This window comes from Salvelinus namaycush, unplaced genomic scaffold, assembly GCF_016432855.1.
Source record: "Salvelinus namaycush isolate Seneca unplaced genomic scaffold, SaNama_1.0 Scaffold77, whole genome shotgun sequence".
In the NCBI taxonomy this organism is placed as follows: Eukaryota; Metazoa; Chordata; class Actinopteri; order Salmoniformes; family Salmonidae; genus Salvelinus; species Salvelinus namaycush.
This window is the reverse complement of record NW_024061497.1, coordinates 30,825-47,305: the sequence shown is the minus strand read 5'-3', so window position 1 is coordinate 47,305 and position 16,481 is coordinate 30,825.

Here is a 16,481-nt window from a genome sequence, read left to right as displayed (position 1 = left end):
CTGATAAATAAACACCTTTTTCCTTGGATTATTGAATTACCTACATCATGTGACTTCAAGTTATCCATTTGGAGTGCAACATCGCAATGTTAAAAAATATGTCTGCATTAGGCAAATGAAGGCATATTTATGTTAACTTTGATTGTGTTTGATGAAAATGATAGACCTTTCAAATGTTGTACTCAATATTAAAATCGGCAAGTGACTTGATGCCTACTGTACCAAAGCAATTGAGAGTTGCTAAACGGGAGTGACATAACGGTAATATTGTCAAAATTCCGCTTTTAACAACTATCAGAATTGGTTAAAAAAAAGGTTACGCATGGAAACATATTAGACAATAATTAAGAGTAGGCAAAGTGATCGTGTCAGGTGAAAATGAAATCAAACAACATTTGATGTCCAGTCACATTCACTGTGGTTGTCTGAAGCTGTAGAGTTCACCGCTGGCGATGCCTCATCGTGATTGATGCAAATGATGGGGAATAACCAAAGTCAATGAGCATCATCACAATCTTTCCTTTGCAGTACCTCAAACTATCCTGATTATCAGCTGAGAAACTTTTAGGAGTTCATTTTACACCTGGCTCTGAGAATGTCTGAGCAGTGTCTTAACATCCTAAAATTTACTCTGAGCAGTGTCTTAACATCCTAAAACCTACTCAGAGCAGTGTCTTAACGTCATCCAAAAACCTACTCAGAGCAGTGTCTTAACGTCATCCAAAAACCTACTCAGAGCAGTGTCTTAACGTCATCCAAAAACCTACTCTGAGCAGTGTCTTAACATCCTAAAACCTACTCTGAGCAGTGTCTTAACATCATCCTAAAACCTACTCTGAGCAGTGTCTTAACATCCTAAAACCTACTCTGAGCAGTGTCTTAACATCCTAAAACCTACTCTGAGCAGTGTCTTAACATCCTAAAACCTACTCTGAGCAGTGTCTTAACATCCTAAAACCTACTCGGAGCAGTGTCTTAAAACCTGTTGAGGATAGAGGGCGCTATTTTCACTTTGGGCAAAAATCGTGCCCAATTTAAACGGCCTCGTACTCTATTCTTGCTCGTACAATATGCATATTATTATTACTATTGGATAGAAAACACTCTCAAGTTTCAAAAACCGTTTGAATTATATCTGTGAGTAAAACAGAACTCATTTTGCAGCAAACTTCCTGTCAGAAAGTGAAAAATCTGAAATCGAGGCTCTGTTCCAGGGCCTCCCTATCAATTTGCTTGAAATTTATGACTATACATGCACTTCATACACCTTCCACTAGATGTCAATAGGCAGTGAGAGGTGAAATGGGGAGTCTAGCTATATCTATGGTCAAAAGAGAGGTCTTGGAATGACATGACCCCAATTTCCTTTGTTCAGGAAGACGCGGGAAGGACATCAGCTTTGGCTTCTGAAAAGCTTTCCTTATAGACGGCTAATATCTACGGCTTTGATTTTATTTGATAAATGTGATAATATCATCGTAAAGTATGTTTTTTCAATATAGTTTTATCAGATTATTGAAATTTTTTCGGGAGTTTTGGCGTGTTCCGTTCTCTGCGTTTGGTGACGATGGACAGCTTCGCGCCACTTGGCAAGTTTTGGTTGCTAAATCAACAGACGAAGAGGACATTCTAAATCCAAACAATGATTATTCTGGACAAAGAACCCCTTGTACAAGATTCTGATGGAAGCTCACCAAAAGTAGGACCCATTTATGATGTTATTTCGTATTTCTGTCGAAAATGTTTACTATTAGTTTTCGCCCAGATTTTGGGCGCTCTCTCGCTATAACGTAAGCTGTATGTCGTACTAAAGTTATTTTTAGAATTCTAACACGGCGATTGCATTAAGAACTAGTGTATCTATCATTTCCTGTACAACATGTATTTTTTAGTAAAGTTTATGATTAGTTATTTGGTCAGAATAGGTGAGTGTCAGAAATATATCCGGAGATTCTGGAAAATAGTTGCTACGTTTTCAATGTATAACCACAGATTTCAGCTCTAAATATGCACATTTTCAAACAAACCATATATGTATTGTGTAATATGATGTTATAGGACTGTCATCTGATGAAGTTTATGAAGGTTAGTGAAATAATTAATATCTTTTGCTGGTTTTGTCGCTATCGCTACTGTTGCCTTGAATCAATGCTGTTGTGTGGTTGGCTATTGTAGTAAGCTAATATAATGCTATATTGTGTTTTCGCTGTAAAACACTTAAAAAATCTGAAATATTAGCTGGATTCACAAGATGTTTGTCTTTCATTTGCTGTACACCATGTATTTTTCATAAATGTTTTATGATGAGTATTTAGGTATTTCACGTTGGTCTCTATAATTACTCTGGCTGCTTCAGTGCTATTTGGGATGGTAGCTATGATGGTAGCTGCAATGTAAAACTATGATTTATACCTCAAATATGCACATTTTCCGAACAAAACATAGATTTATTGTGTAACATGTTATAAGACTGTCATCTGATGAAGTTGTTTCTTGGTTAGTTTGGTTGGTTCTTGGTTAGTTTGGTTGGTTTTGTGCAAGCTACCTGTGCTGTGAAAGAAATGTCTGTGCTTTTTTGTATTTGGTGGTGAGCTAACATAAATATACGTGGTGTTTTCGCTGTAAAACATTTTAAAAATCGGACATGTTGACTGGATTCACAAGATGGTTATCTTTCATTTGCTGTATTGGACCTGTTAATGTGTGAAAGTTAAATATTTCTAAAAAATATTTTTTGAATTTCGCACTCTGCCTTTTCAGTGGAATGTGGGAGGAGTTCCGCTAGCGGAACCCCGGGGCTAGACGGGTTAACATCCTAAAACCTACTCTGAGCAGTGTCTTAACGTCATCCAAAAACCTACTCAGAGCAGTGTCTTAACCTCTCTAGGATGAGAGTGGCGCTAGCGGCACTCCCCCCCCACCCCCACTGAAAAACCAGTGCCGCGAAATTCAAAAACAATATTTTTTTTAAATATTTAACTTTCACACATTAAAGTCCAATACAGCTAATGAAAGACACAGATCTTGTGAATCCAGTCAACATGTCCGATTTTTAAAATGTTTTACAGGGAAGACACAATATGTAAAGATGTACATCTATTACCTAAAAATACATTAGCATAATCCACCATCTTTTATTTGTCCACCAACACCAGTAGCTATCACCAATTCGGCTAAACTAAGATATTTATAGCCCCTAACCAATAAAAAAACTCATCAGATGACAGTCTGATAACATATTTATGGTATGGGATAGGTTTTGTTAGAAAAAAGTGCATATTTCAGGTAGATGGCATAGGTTACAATTGCACCCACCGTCACAAATGGAATAGAAAAACTACTTAGAGCAACGTGTTTACCTACTTACTAATCATCAAACATTTCGTAAAAATACACAGCATACACGAATCGAAAGACACAGATCCTGTGAATACAGACAATATTTCAGATTTTCTAAGTGTCTTACAGCGAAAACACAATAAATCGTTATATTAGCATAGCACATAGCACATAGCAGCCCAGCATTGATTCTAGCCAAAGTGAGCGATAACGTCAACATCGCCAAAATATATAAATTTTTTCACTAACCTTCTCAGAATTCTTCAGATGACACTCCTGTAACATCATATTACACAATCCATATAGAGTTTGATCGAAAATGTTTATATTTAGCCACCAAAATCATGGTTAGACAATGTGAAATGTAGCTCAGCTGGTCAGAAAAAGTCTGTGCGCCACTTAGACAGTGATCTACTCTTATACATAAATACTCATAAACGTGACTAAAAAATATAGGGTGGACAGGGATTGATAGACAATTTAATTCTTAATACAATCGCGGAATTACATTTTTTTAATTATCCTTACTTTTCAATACAGCTTGCGCCAAGCGAAGCTACGTCAAAAAACATGGCGTCCGAAGCCACTAACATTTTTCGACAGAAACACGATTTATCATAATAAAAATGTCCTACTTTGAGCTGTTCTTCCATCGGTATCTTGGGCAAAGGATCCTTTCTTGGGTCCAATCGTCTTTTGGTGGAAAGCTGTCCTCTTGCCATGTGGAAATGCCAACTGCGTTCGGGATGAACTGGAAGCGTGCCCAGCAATTCACAGCGTTTCAGAAATAAATGTCCCAAAATCGCACTAAACGGATATAAATTGCTATAAAACGCTTTAAATTAACTACCTTATGATGTTTTTAACTCCCATAACGAGTAGAAACATGACCAGAGTAATATTACTCCCTCCACTAATGCTTGGAACAGGTGCGGGTCGGTGTCCTCTAGGCGCATGACGCAGCTCCAAAAGAGTGACTAGCCTCAGGGTTTTTTAATTTGTAGTGCCTGTGAACGCGCAATCGACCCCATTCAAATCGTCATCACGTAAAGACATCCAGGGGAAGACGTAAGCAGTGTCCGTATAGTCATAGCAATAACAGTGCCCTTTTAACTGACTCCAGAACAGTGGCCAAAATTTTTGAAATCTGACTCCATGTCAGGGAAATTGCTGTAGAATGGGCTCTGTTCCACTTAGAGACAAAATTTCAACTCCTATAGAAACTATAGACTGTTTTCTATCCAATAATAATAATAATATGCATATTGTACGATCAAGAACTTTGTGGGAAGCCGTTTCAAAAAATTACACGATTAGCATAAATAGCCACAACAGCGCCCCCATCCTCAACAGCTTAACGTCATCCAAAAACCTACTCAGAGCAGTGTCTTAACGTCATCCAAAAACCTACTCAGAGCAGTGTCTTAACGTCATCCAAAAACCTACTCTCAGCTGGGAGATTTTCTTGTCTTAGAACAGGTTTTAACAGGATTCCTAGGACCTTTTCTGAGATGCTTTGTGGATACGGCCCTGGACTGATAGACTCACAGGTGTCACGATCGTTGTAAGGAGGAGACCAAGGTGCAGCGTGGTATGCGTACATTCTTCTTTATTATAAGAATGAACACTGAACAAACTAACAAAATGAACCGTGAAGCTAATATGAATAGTGCAGACAGGCAACTAAACATAGAACAAGAACCCACAAACACAAAAGGGAAAATGGCAACCTAAATATGATCCCCAATCAGAGACAACGATAAACAGCTGCCTCTGATTGGGAACCAATTCATGCCACCATAGACATACATATTACCTAGACCTACAAAAACCCTAGACAATACAAAAACTAGCATACCCACCCTCGTCACACCCTGACCTAACCAAAATACAAAGAAAACAGATATCTAAGGTCAGAGCGTGACAACAGGATCTCACCTCTTTAAAATCAGGGGAATTCCAACACTAAAGGGACAATCTGCAGTTGAAACAACAAGAAAGCGAACACCCACCACATTTTTGGGCAAACAATTTTGGGATGGGGTTGGAGAAAAGTGAGCACTCTCAAATTCATGGATGGGGCTATGGATGCCAGGACTGGCCATCTATGACATCCCAATGAAAGTTTTAACCATGTCATGAAGCTATACATTGTTTGTTGACGATTCAGTTGTTTACAAACATTGGAGTAAAACAAGCTTATAATTTGGGTTCTGATGGAGTACGACAGTTGAACTGAGCTCATGAGACATTTATAAGTTATATTCTTCAATAGTCAATGGCTATGTATATCATTAACTTAAAAGTAAAATAATCGATGTAGCAATCACAGATTGCCCTTTTAAACCTCACATTCATTACCTCCAGCACCATATCAGTGTCTACATGAGAAAGCTTCTGTTCTTTACTTACCTGGCACCTTTTCCAAACATAATGGGCCTGTCCATGGACCAATCACTCTTCATGGACAGACACGGAGACACCACCCTCTCCTGTTTACCACTGTGGAAACATCAAGGAGGGTTTTGTTTATGAATGATAAATGCTGTTCTTTCTTTCATTTTGAACCACAATTACTTATTCATCATTGTTTGTAGAACACTCATCTTCTATCAGGTGATTGGCTGTTATTTCTATGTCAGGTTCTTCACTTACCTGGCACCTTTTCCAAACATAATGGGCCTGTCCATGGACGAATCACTCTTCATGGACAGACACGGAGACCCCACCCTCTCCTGATTACCACTGTGGAAACATCAAGGGATGTTTTGTCAGTGTGTGAATTTGTAGAATTTAATAACTATCCATCTTTCATGTTTGTTTTGTGTTTCTGTCCATTTAGAAATATCAAAATATTTATGTTTCTAAATGGACAGAAACATAAATATTTTGTTATTTCTATTTGACAATGATTTCACATGATGCATATTTCATATGATATGCCTAAATACTCATAACCACTAGGCTGATAAATAAACACCTTTTTCCTTGGATTATTGAATTACCTACATCATGTGACTTCAAGTTATCCATTTGGAGTGCAACATCGCAATGTTAACAAATATGTCTACATTAGGCAAATGAAGGCATATTTATGTTAACTTTGATTGTGTTTGATGAAAATGATAGACCTTTCAAATGTTGTACTCAATATTAAAATCGGCAAGTGACTTGATGCCTACTGTACCAAAGCAATTGAGAGTTGCTAAACGGGAGTGACATAACGGTAATATTGTCAAAATTCCGCTTTTAACAACTATCAGAATTGGTTAAAAAAAAGGTTACGCATGGAAACATATTAGACAATAATTAAGAGTAGGCAAAGTGATCGTGTCAGGTGAAAATGAAATCAAACAACATTTGATGTCCAGTCACATTCACTGTGGTTGTCTGAAGCTGTAGAGTTCACAGTTGGCGATGCCTCATCGTGATTGATGCAAATGATGGGGAATAACCAGTCAATGAGCGTCATCACAATCTTTCCTTTGCAGTACCTCAAACTGTCCTGATTATCAGCTGAGAAACTTTTAGGAGTTCATTTAACTTCTGGCTCTGAGATTGTCTGAGCAGTGTCTTAACATCCTAAAACCTACTCAGAGCAGTGTCTTAACGTCATCCAAAAACCTACTCAGAGCAGTGTCTTAACATCCTAAAACCTACTCTGAGCAGTGTCTTAACATCCTAAAACCTACTCTGAGCTGTGTCATAACATCATCCTAAAAACTACTCTGAGCAGTGTCTTAACGTCATCCTAAAACCTATTCTGAGCTGTGTCTTAACGTCATCCTAAAACCTACTCGGAGCAGTGTCTTAACATCCTAAAACCTACTCCGAGCAGTGTCTTAACATCCTAAAACCTACTCTGAGCAGTGTCTTAACATCCTAAAACATATTCTGAGCTGTGTCTTAACATCCTCTAAAAACCTACTCTCAGCTGGGAGTTTTTCTTGTCTTAAAACAGATTTTAACAGGATTCCTAGGACCTTTTCTGAGATGCTTTGTGGATACGGCCCTGGACTGATAGACTCACAGGTGTCACGATCGTTGTAAGGAGGAGACCAAGGTGCAGCGTGGTGTAGTTACATTCTTCTTTATTATAAGAATGAACACTGAACAAACTAACAAAATGAACCGTGAAGCTAATATGAATAGTGCAGACAGGCAACTAAACATAGAACAAGAACCCACAAACACAAAAGGGAAAATGGCAACCTAAATATGATCCCCAATCAGAGACAACGATAAACAGATGCCTCTGATTGGGAACCAATTCATGCCACCATAGACATACATATTACCTAGACCTACAAAACCCCTAGACATACAAAAACTAGCATACCCACCCTCGTCACACCCTGACCTAACCAAAATACAAAGAAAACAGATATCTAAGGTCAGTGCGTGACAACAGGATCTCACCTCTTTAAAATCAGGGGAATTCCAACACTTTTTAAAGGGACAATCTGCAGTTCAAACAACAAGAAAGCGGACACCCGCCACATTTTTGGGCAAACAATTTTGGGATGGGGTTTGAGAAAAGTGACCACTCAAATTCATGGATGGGGCTATGGATGCCAGGACTGGCCATCTATGACATCACAATGAAAGTTTTAACCATGTTATGAAGCTATACATTGTTTGTTGACGATTCAGTTGTTTACAAACATTGGAGTAAAACAAGCTTATATTTTGGGTTCTGATGGAGTACGACAGTTGAACTGAGCTCATGAGATATTTATAAGTTATATTCTTCAACAGTCAATGGCTATGTATATCATTAACTTAAAAGTAAAATAATCGATGTAGCAATCACAGATTGCCCCTTTAAACCTCACATTCATTACCTCCAGCACTATACCAGTGTTTACATGAGAAAGCTTCTGTTCTTCACTTACCTGGCACCTTTTCCAAACATAATGGGCCTGTCCATGGACCAATCACTCTTCATGGACAGACACGGAGACCCCACCCTCTCCTGATTACCACTGTGGAAACATCAAGGAGGGTTTTGTTTATGAATGATAAATGCTGTTCTTTCTTTCATTTTGAACCACAATTACTTATTCATCATTGTTTGTAGAACACTCATCTTCTATCAGGTGATTGGCTGTTATTTCTATGTCAGGTTCTTCACTTACCTGGCACCTTTTCCAAACATAATGGGCCTGTCCATGGACGAATCACTCTTCATGGACAGACACGGAGACACCACCCTCTCCTGATTACCACTGTGGAAAGGAGGATTTAAACAAAGACAGAATTATATGTACATCTGAATCAATAACTGAAGTATATTTCTCAGTCAGTCAGTTATGGAAAATGTACAGTATAACCAAAATTATAATACTGTACAGTAACAGTATTTTCTATCATAACGCTAGAGCACAACTTACTGAACTCAATCAATAATACATTTGAACAGATAGAATAACACACACAAACCTGCGATCTCCATTTGTAAATGTGATAGGTGGGTCCATGGAGAGGTCACTACGTACCTGCGATCTCCATCTGTAAATGTGATAGGTGGGTCCATGGAGAGGTCACTACGTACCTGCGATCTCCATCTGTAAATGTGATAGGTGGGTCCATGGAGAGGTCACTACGTACCTGCGATCTCCATCTGTAAATGTGATAGGTGGGTCCATGGAGAGGTCACTACGTACCTGAGATCTATATTTTATTACGTGATAGGTACAGTGCCTTCGGAAAGTATTCAGACCCCTTGACTTTTTCCACATTTTGTTACCTTACAGCCTTATTCTAAAATGGATGACATAGTTTTCCCCCTCATCAATCTACACACAATACCCCATAATGACAAATCAAAAACGGTTTAGACATTTTTGCTCATTTGTAAAAAATGTAATAAAACTGAAATATCACATTTACTTAAGTATTCAGACCCTTTACTCAGTACTTTGTTGAAGCACCTTTGGCAGTGACTACAGCATTACAGAGTCTTCTTGGGTATGACGCTACAAGCTTGGCACACCTGTATTTGAGGAGTTTCTCCCATTTTTCTCTGGTGATCCTCTCAAGCTCTGTCACGTTGGATGAGGAGCGTTGCTGCACAGCTATTTTCAGGTCTCTCCAGAGATGTTGGATCGGGTTCAACTCCAGGCTCTGGCTGGGCCACTCAAGGACATTCAGAGACTTGTCCCAAGGCCAATCCTACGTTGTCTTGGCTGTGTGCTTAGGGTCATTGTCCTGTTGGAAGGTGAACCTTCACCCCAGTCTGAGGTCCTGAGCGCTCTGGAGCAGGTTTTCATTAAGGATCTCACTGTTATTTTCTCTGTTCAGGTTTGCCTCGATCCTGACTAGTCTCCCAGTCCCTGCCGCTGAAAAACATCCCCACAGCATGATGCTGCCACCACCATGCTTCACAGTAGGGATGGTGCCAGGTTTCCTCCAGATGTGACACTTGGCATTCAGGCCAAAGAGTTCAATCTTGGTTTCATCAGACCAGAGAATCTTGTTTCTCTTTAGGTGACTTTTGGCAAAATCCAAGCTGGCTGTCATGTCCTTTTACTGAGGATTGGCTTCTGTCTGGCCACTACCATAAAGGCCTTGGTGTGCTGCAGAGATGGTTGGTTGTCCTTCTGGAAGGTTCTCCCATCTCCACAGAGGAACTCTAGAGCTTTGTCAGAGTGACCATCGGGTTCTTGCTCACCTCCCTGACAAAGCCCCTTTCTCCCGATTGCTCAGTTTGGCCGTGCAGCCAGCTCTTGGAAGAGTATTGGTGGTTCCAAACTTTTGCCATTTCAGAATGATGGAGGCCACATGCACTGTCGACTGTGGGACCTTATATAGACAGGTGTGTGCCTTTCCAAATCATGTCCAATCAATTGAATTGACCAAAGGTGGACTCCAATCAAGTTGTAGAAGCATCTCACGGATGATCAATGGAAACAGGATGCTCAATTTTGAGTCTCATAGCAAAGGGTCTGAATACTTACGTAAATAAGGTAAATTTGCTAACATTTCTGAAAACCTGTTTTCGCTTTGTCATTATGGGGTATTATGTGTAGATTCCTGAGATTCTTTATTTTAAATGCATTTTAGAATAAGGCTGTAACAGAACAAAATGTCGAAAAAGTCAAGGGATCTGAATACTTTCCGAAGGCAATGTATATCCACGGAGTGGTCACTGTACAAACCTGAGATCTCCATTTGTAGATGTGATTGGTCGATCCATGGAGTGGTCACTTCTCAAGGAGAGTTGGCTTGGAGCAGGAGACACTGCTCCCAAAGACCTTTCAGACACAGAGAAGAGTGTTCAGGTAAATATTAAAATCATTCTAGTAAATAACTTTACACAGTATAACCAGTAGGACATAGGTCTGTAGACCTACTAATAACAGTTAGAGATGATAGGTCTGTAGACCGACCAATAACAGTTAGATATGATAGGTCTGTAGACCAACCAATAACAGTTAGATATGATAGGTCTGTAGACCAACCAATAACAGTTAGATATGATAGGTCTGTAGACCAACCAATAACAGTTAGATATGATAGGTCTGTAGACCAACCAATAACAGTTAGATATGATAGGTCTGTAGACCAACCAATAACAGTTAGATATGATATAGGCCTATTCCAGTCCACATCACTAGTCTTATAGTCCTCTTCCAGTCCATATCACTAGTAAAATAGGTCTATTCCAGTCCATATCACTAGTAATATAGTCCTATTCCAGTCCACATCACGAGTAATATAGTCCTATTCCAGTCCACATCACGAGTAATATCAGCCTCTTCCAGTCCACATCACTAGTCTTATAGTCCTCTTCCAGTCCATATCACTAGTAAAATAGGTCTATTCCAGTCCACATCACTAGTAATATGGGCCTATTCCAGTCCACATCACTAGTAATATAGTCCTATTCCAGTCCACATCACTAGTAATATAGGCCTCTTCCAGTCCAAATCACTAGTAATATAGTCCTATTCCAGTCCACATCACGAGTAATATAGTCCTATTCCAGTCCACATCACTAGTAATATGGGCCTATTCCAGTCCACATCACTAGTAATATAGTCCTATTCCAGTCCACATCGCTAGTAATATAGTCCTATTCCAGTCCACATCACTAGTAATATAGTCCTATTCCAGTCCACATCGCTAGTAATATAGTCCTATTCCAGTCCACATCACGAGTAATATAGTCCTATTCCAGTCCACATCACTAGTCTTATAGTCCTCTTCCAGTCCATATCACTAGTAAAATAGGTCTATTCCAGTCCACATCACTAGTTTTATAGTCCTATTCCAGTCCACATCACTAGTAATATAGTCCTATTCCAGTCCACATCACTAGTTTTATAGTCCTATTCCAGTCCACATCACTAGTAATATAGTCCGATTCCGGTCCATATCAATAGTAATATAGTCCCATTCCAGTCCACATCACGAGTAATATAGTCCTATTCCAGTCCACATCACTAGTAATATGGTCCTATACCAGTCCATATCACTAGTAATATAGAACTATTCAAGTCCATATCACTAGTAATATAGTCCTATTCCAATCCACATCAATAGTAATATAGTCCCATTCCAGTCCACATCACGAGTAATATAGTCCTATTCCAGTACATATCAAGAGTAATATAGTCCTATACCAGTCCATATCACTAGTAATATAGTCCCATTCCAGTCCACATCACTAGTAATATGGTCCTATACCAGTCCATATCACTAGTAATATAGTCCTATTCCAGTCCACATCACTAGTAATATATTCCTATTCCAGTACATATCACAAGTAATATAGACCTATTCCAGTCCACATCACTAGTATTATAGGTCTATTCCGACTATGTACCGGTACCCCCTGTATATAGTCTCCACATTGACTCTGTACCGGTACCCCCTGTATATAGCCTCCACAGTGACTCTGTACAGGTACCCACTGTATATAGTCTCCACATTGACTCTTTACCGGTACCCCCTGTATATAGCCTCCACAGTGACTCTGTACAGGTACCCCCTGTATATAGTCTCCACATTGACTCTGTACCAGTACCCCCTGTATATAGCCTCCACATTGACTCTGTACAGGTACCCCCTGTATATAGTCTCCACATTGACTCTGTACCGGTACCCCCTGTATATAGTCTCCACATTGACTCTGTACCGGGACAGGGCTCCGGGCAGCCGAGCGGAAATGGAGGAAAACTCGCCTCCCTGCGGACCTGGCATCCTTTCACTCCCTCCTCTCTACATTCTCCTCTTCTGTCTCTGCTGCTAAAGCCACTTTCTACCACTCTAAATTCCAAGCATCTGCCTCTAACCCTAGGAAGCTCTTTGCCACCTTCTCCTCCCTCCTGAATCCTCCTCCCCCTCCCCCCCCTCCTCCCTCTCTGCGGATGACTTCGTCAACCATTTTGAAAAGAAGGTCGACGACATCCGATCCTCGTTTGCTAAGTCAAACGACACCGCTGGTTCTGCTCACACTGCCCTACCCTGTGCTTTGACCTCTTTCTCCCCTCTCTCTCCAGATGAAATCTCGCGTCTTGTGACGGCCGGCCGCCCAACAACCTGCCCGCTTGACCCTATCCCCTCCTCTCTTCTCCAGACCATTTCCGGAGACCTTCTCCCTTACCTCACCTCGCTCATCAACTCATCCTTGACCGCTGGCTACGTCCCTTCCGTCTTCAAGAGAGCGAGAGTTGCACCCCTTCTGAAAAAACCTACACTCGATCCCTCCGATGTCAACAACTACAGACCAGTATCCCTTCTTTCTTTTCTCTCCAAAACTCTTGAACGTGCCGTCCTTGGCCAGCTCTCCTGCTATCTCTCTCAGAATGACCTTCTTGATCCAAATCAGTCAGGTTTCAAGACTAGTCATTCAACTGAGACTGCTCTTCTCTGTGTCACGGAGGCGCTACGCACTGCTAAAGCTAACTCTCTCTCCTCTGCTCTCATCCTTCTAGACCTATCGGCTGCCTTTGATACTGTGAACCATCAGATCCTCCTCTCCACCCTCTCCGAGTTGGGCATCTCCGGCGCGGCCCACGCTTGGATTGCGTCCTACCTGACAGGTCGCTCCTACCAGGTGGCGTGGCGAGAATCTGTCTCCGCACCACGTGCTCTCACCACTGGTGTCCCCCAGGGCTCTGTTCTAGGCCCTCTCCTATTCTCGCTATACACCAAGTCACTTGGCTCTGTCATATCCTCACATGGTCTCTCCTATCATTGCTATGCAGACGACACACAATTAATCTTCTCCTTTCCCCCTTCTGATAACCAGGTGGCGAATCGCATCTCTGCATGTCTGGCAGACATATCAGTGTGGATGACGGATCACCATCTCAAGCTGAACCTCGGCAAGACGGAGCTGCTCTTCCTCCCGGGGAAGGACTGCCCGTTCCATGATCTCGCCATCACGGTTGACAACTCCATTGTGTCCTCCTCCCAGAGGGCTAAGAACCTTGGCGTGATTCTGGAAAACACCCTGTCGTTCTCAACTAACATCAAGGCGGTGACCCGTTCCTGTAGGTTCATGCTCTACAACATTCGCAGAGTACGACCCTGCCTCACACAGGAAGCGGCGCAGGTCCTAATCCAGGCACTTGTCATCTCCCGTCTGGATTACTGCAACTCGCTGTTGGCTGGGCTCCCTGCTTGTGCCATTAAACCCCTACAACTAATCCAGAACGCCGCAGCCCGTCTGGTGTTCAACCTTCCCAAGTTCTCTCACGTCACCCCGCTCCTCCGCTCTCTCCACTGGCTTCCAGTTGAAGCTCGCATCCGCTACAAGACCATGGTGCTTGCCTACGGAGCTGTGAGGGGAACGGCACCTCCGTACCTTCAGGCTCTGATCAGGCCCTACACCCAAACAAGGGCACTGCGTTCATCCACCTCTGGCCTGCTCGCCTCCCTACCTCTGAGGAAGTACAGTTCCCGCTCAGCCCAGTCAAAACTGTTCGCTGCTCTGGCACCCCAATGGTGGAACAAACTCCCTCACGACGCCAGGTCAGCGGAGTCAATCACCACCTTCCGGAGACACCTGAAACCCCACCTCTTTAAGGAATACCTAGGATAGGATAAAGTAATTCTTCTAACCCCCCCCCCCCCTTAAAAGAGTTAGATGCACAATTGTAAAGTGGTTGTTCCACTGGATATCATAAGGTGAATGCACCAATTTGTAAGTCGCTCTGGATAAAAGCGTCTGCTAAATGACTTAAATGTAAATGTACCGGTACCCCCTGTATATAGCCTCCACAGTGACTCTGTACAGGTACCCCCTGTATATAGTCTCCACATTGACTCTGTACCGGTACCCCCTGTATATAGTCTCCACATTGACTCTGTACCAGTACCCCCTGTATATAGCCTCCACATTGACTCTGTACAGGTACCCCCTGTATATAGTCTCCACATTGACTCTGTACCGGTACCCCCTGTATATAGTCTCCACATTGACTCTGTACCGGTACCCCCTGTATATAGCCTCCACATTGACTCTGTACCGGTACCCCCTGTATATAGCCTCCACATTGACTCTGTACCGGTACCCCCTGTATATAGCCTCCACATTGACTCTGTACCGGTACCCCCTGTATATAGCCTCCACATTGACTCTGTACCGGTACCCCCTGTATATAGCCTCCACATTGACTCTGTACCGGTACCCCCTGTATATAGCCTCCACATTGACTCTGTACCGGTACACCCTGTATATAGCCTCCACATTGACTCAGTACCCCCTGTATTTTTCCCCGCTATTGTTTTTTACTGCTGCTCTTTAATCATTTGTTTTTCTTATCTCTTACTTTTTTTGTTGTTGGTATTTTCTTAAACCGGCATTGTTGGTTAAGGGCTTGTAAGTAAGCATTTCACTGTTGTATTCGGCGCATGTAGCCCTGTAGGACCAGCCTTGTATGACCAGCCCTGTAGGACCAGCCCTGTAGGAACAGCCCTGTAGGACCAGCCCTGTAGGACCAGCCCTGTAGGAACAGCCCTGTAGGACCAGCCCTGTAGGACCAGCCCTGTAGGACCAGCCCTATAGGACCAGCCCTGTAGGACCAGCCCTGTAGGACCAGCCCTGTAGGACCAGCCCTGTAGGACCAGCCCTGTAGGACCAGCCCTGTAGGACCAGCCTTGTAGGACCAGCCCTGTAGGACCAGCCCTGTAGGACCAGCCCTGTAGGACCAGCCCTGTAGGACCAGCCCTGTAGGACCAGCCTTGTAGGACCAGCCCTGTAGGACCAGCCCTGTAGGACCAGCCCTGTAGGACCAGCCCTATAGGACCAGCCCTGTAGGAACAGCCCTGTAGGACCAGCCTTGTAGGACCAGCCCTGTAGGACCAGCCTTGGTTGTTCCCCTGCCTGGGGACTGCAGATGGAAATAGCTGCTAGCTAAATCTGGTAGGCTACAAACCATAATTTCTCAAGTGGAATTGAGACTTGTGTTTTTGTTGTACATTGTCCCTGTTCAAATAAACTTAAATGAATAATCTAACCAACTCTTCCATTGCCATTCGACATATTACCAACCTGTCAACCAGGTAGATATATACCTACTACCAACCTGTCTGGCAGTATATTGACCCTACTACAACCCATAAACCAGGTAGATATATACCTACTACCAACCTGTCTGGCAGTATATCGACCCTACTACAACCCATAAACCAGGTAGATATATACCTACTACCAACCTGTCTGGTAGTATATTGACCCTACTACAACCCATAAACCAGGTAGATATATACTGTACCTACTACCAACCTGTCTGATAGTATATTGACCCTACTACAACCCATAAACCAGGTACATATATACTGTACCTATTACCAACCTCTCTGGTAGTATATTGACCCTACTACAACCCTTAAACCAGGTAGATGTATACATACAGAATCTTTTTTCTGAACAAAATAAGTTGACAAAATGTATGAAATGTGTTGGCTAGCTTAGCTAACTTTTCAAAAATAAAGGACCCGACAGTTGAGGCAATTTTCTAGTCTGAACTCATCCAGTCACGGGCTGAGCTCGCTGCGCATCAACGACACTGAAAAGGGGTGTATTCATAAGTGCACACAGTAGCAACAGAACAACGTTTTGTAACGAAAACGAGAGTTTCTATTGGTAAAATACAGGTAGGTCCCTCTCGTTAGCTCGAGTGTAGATA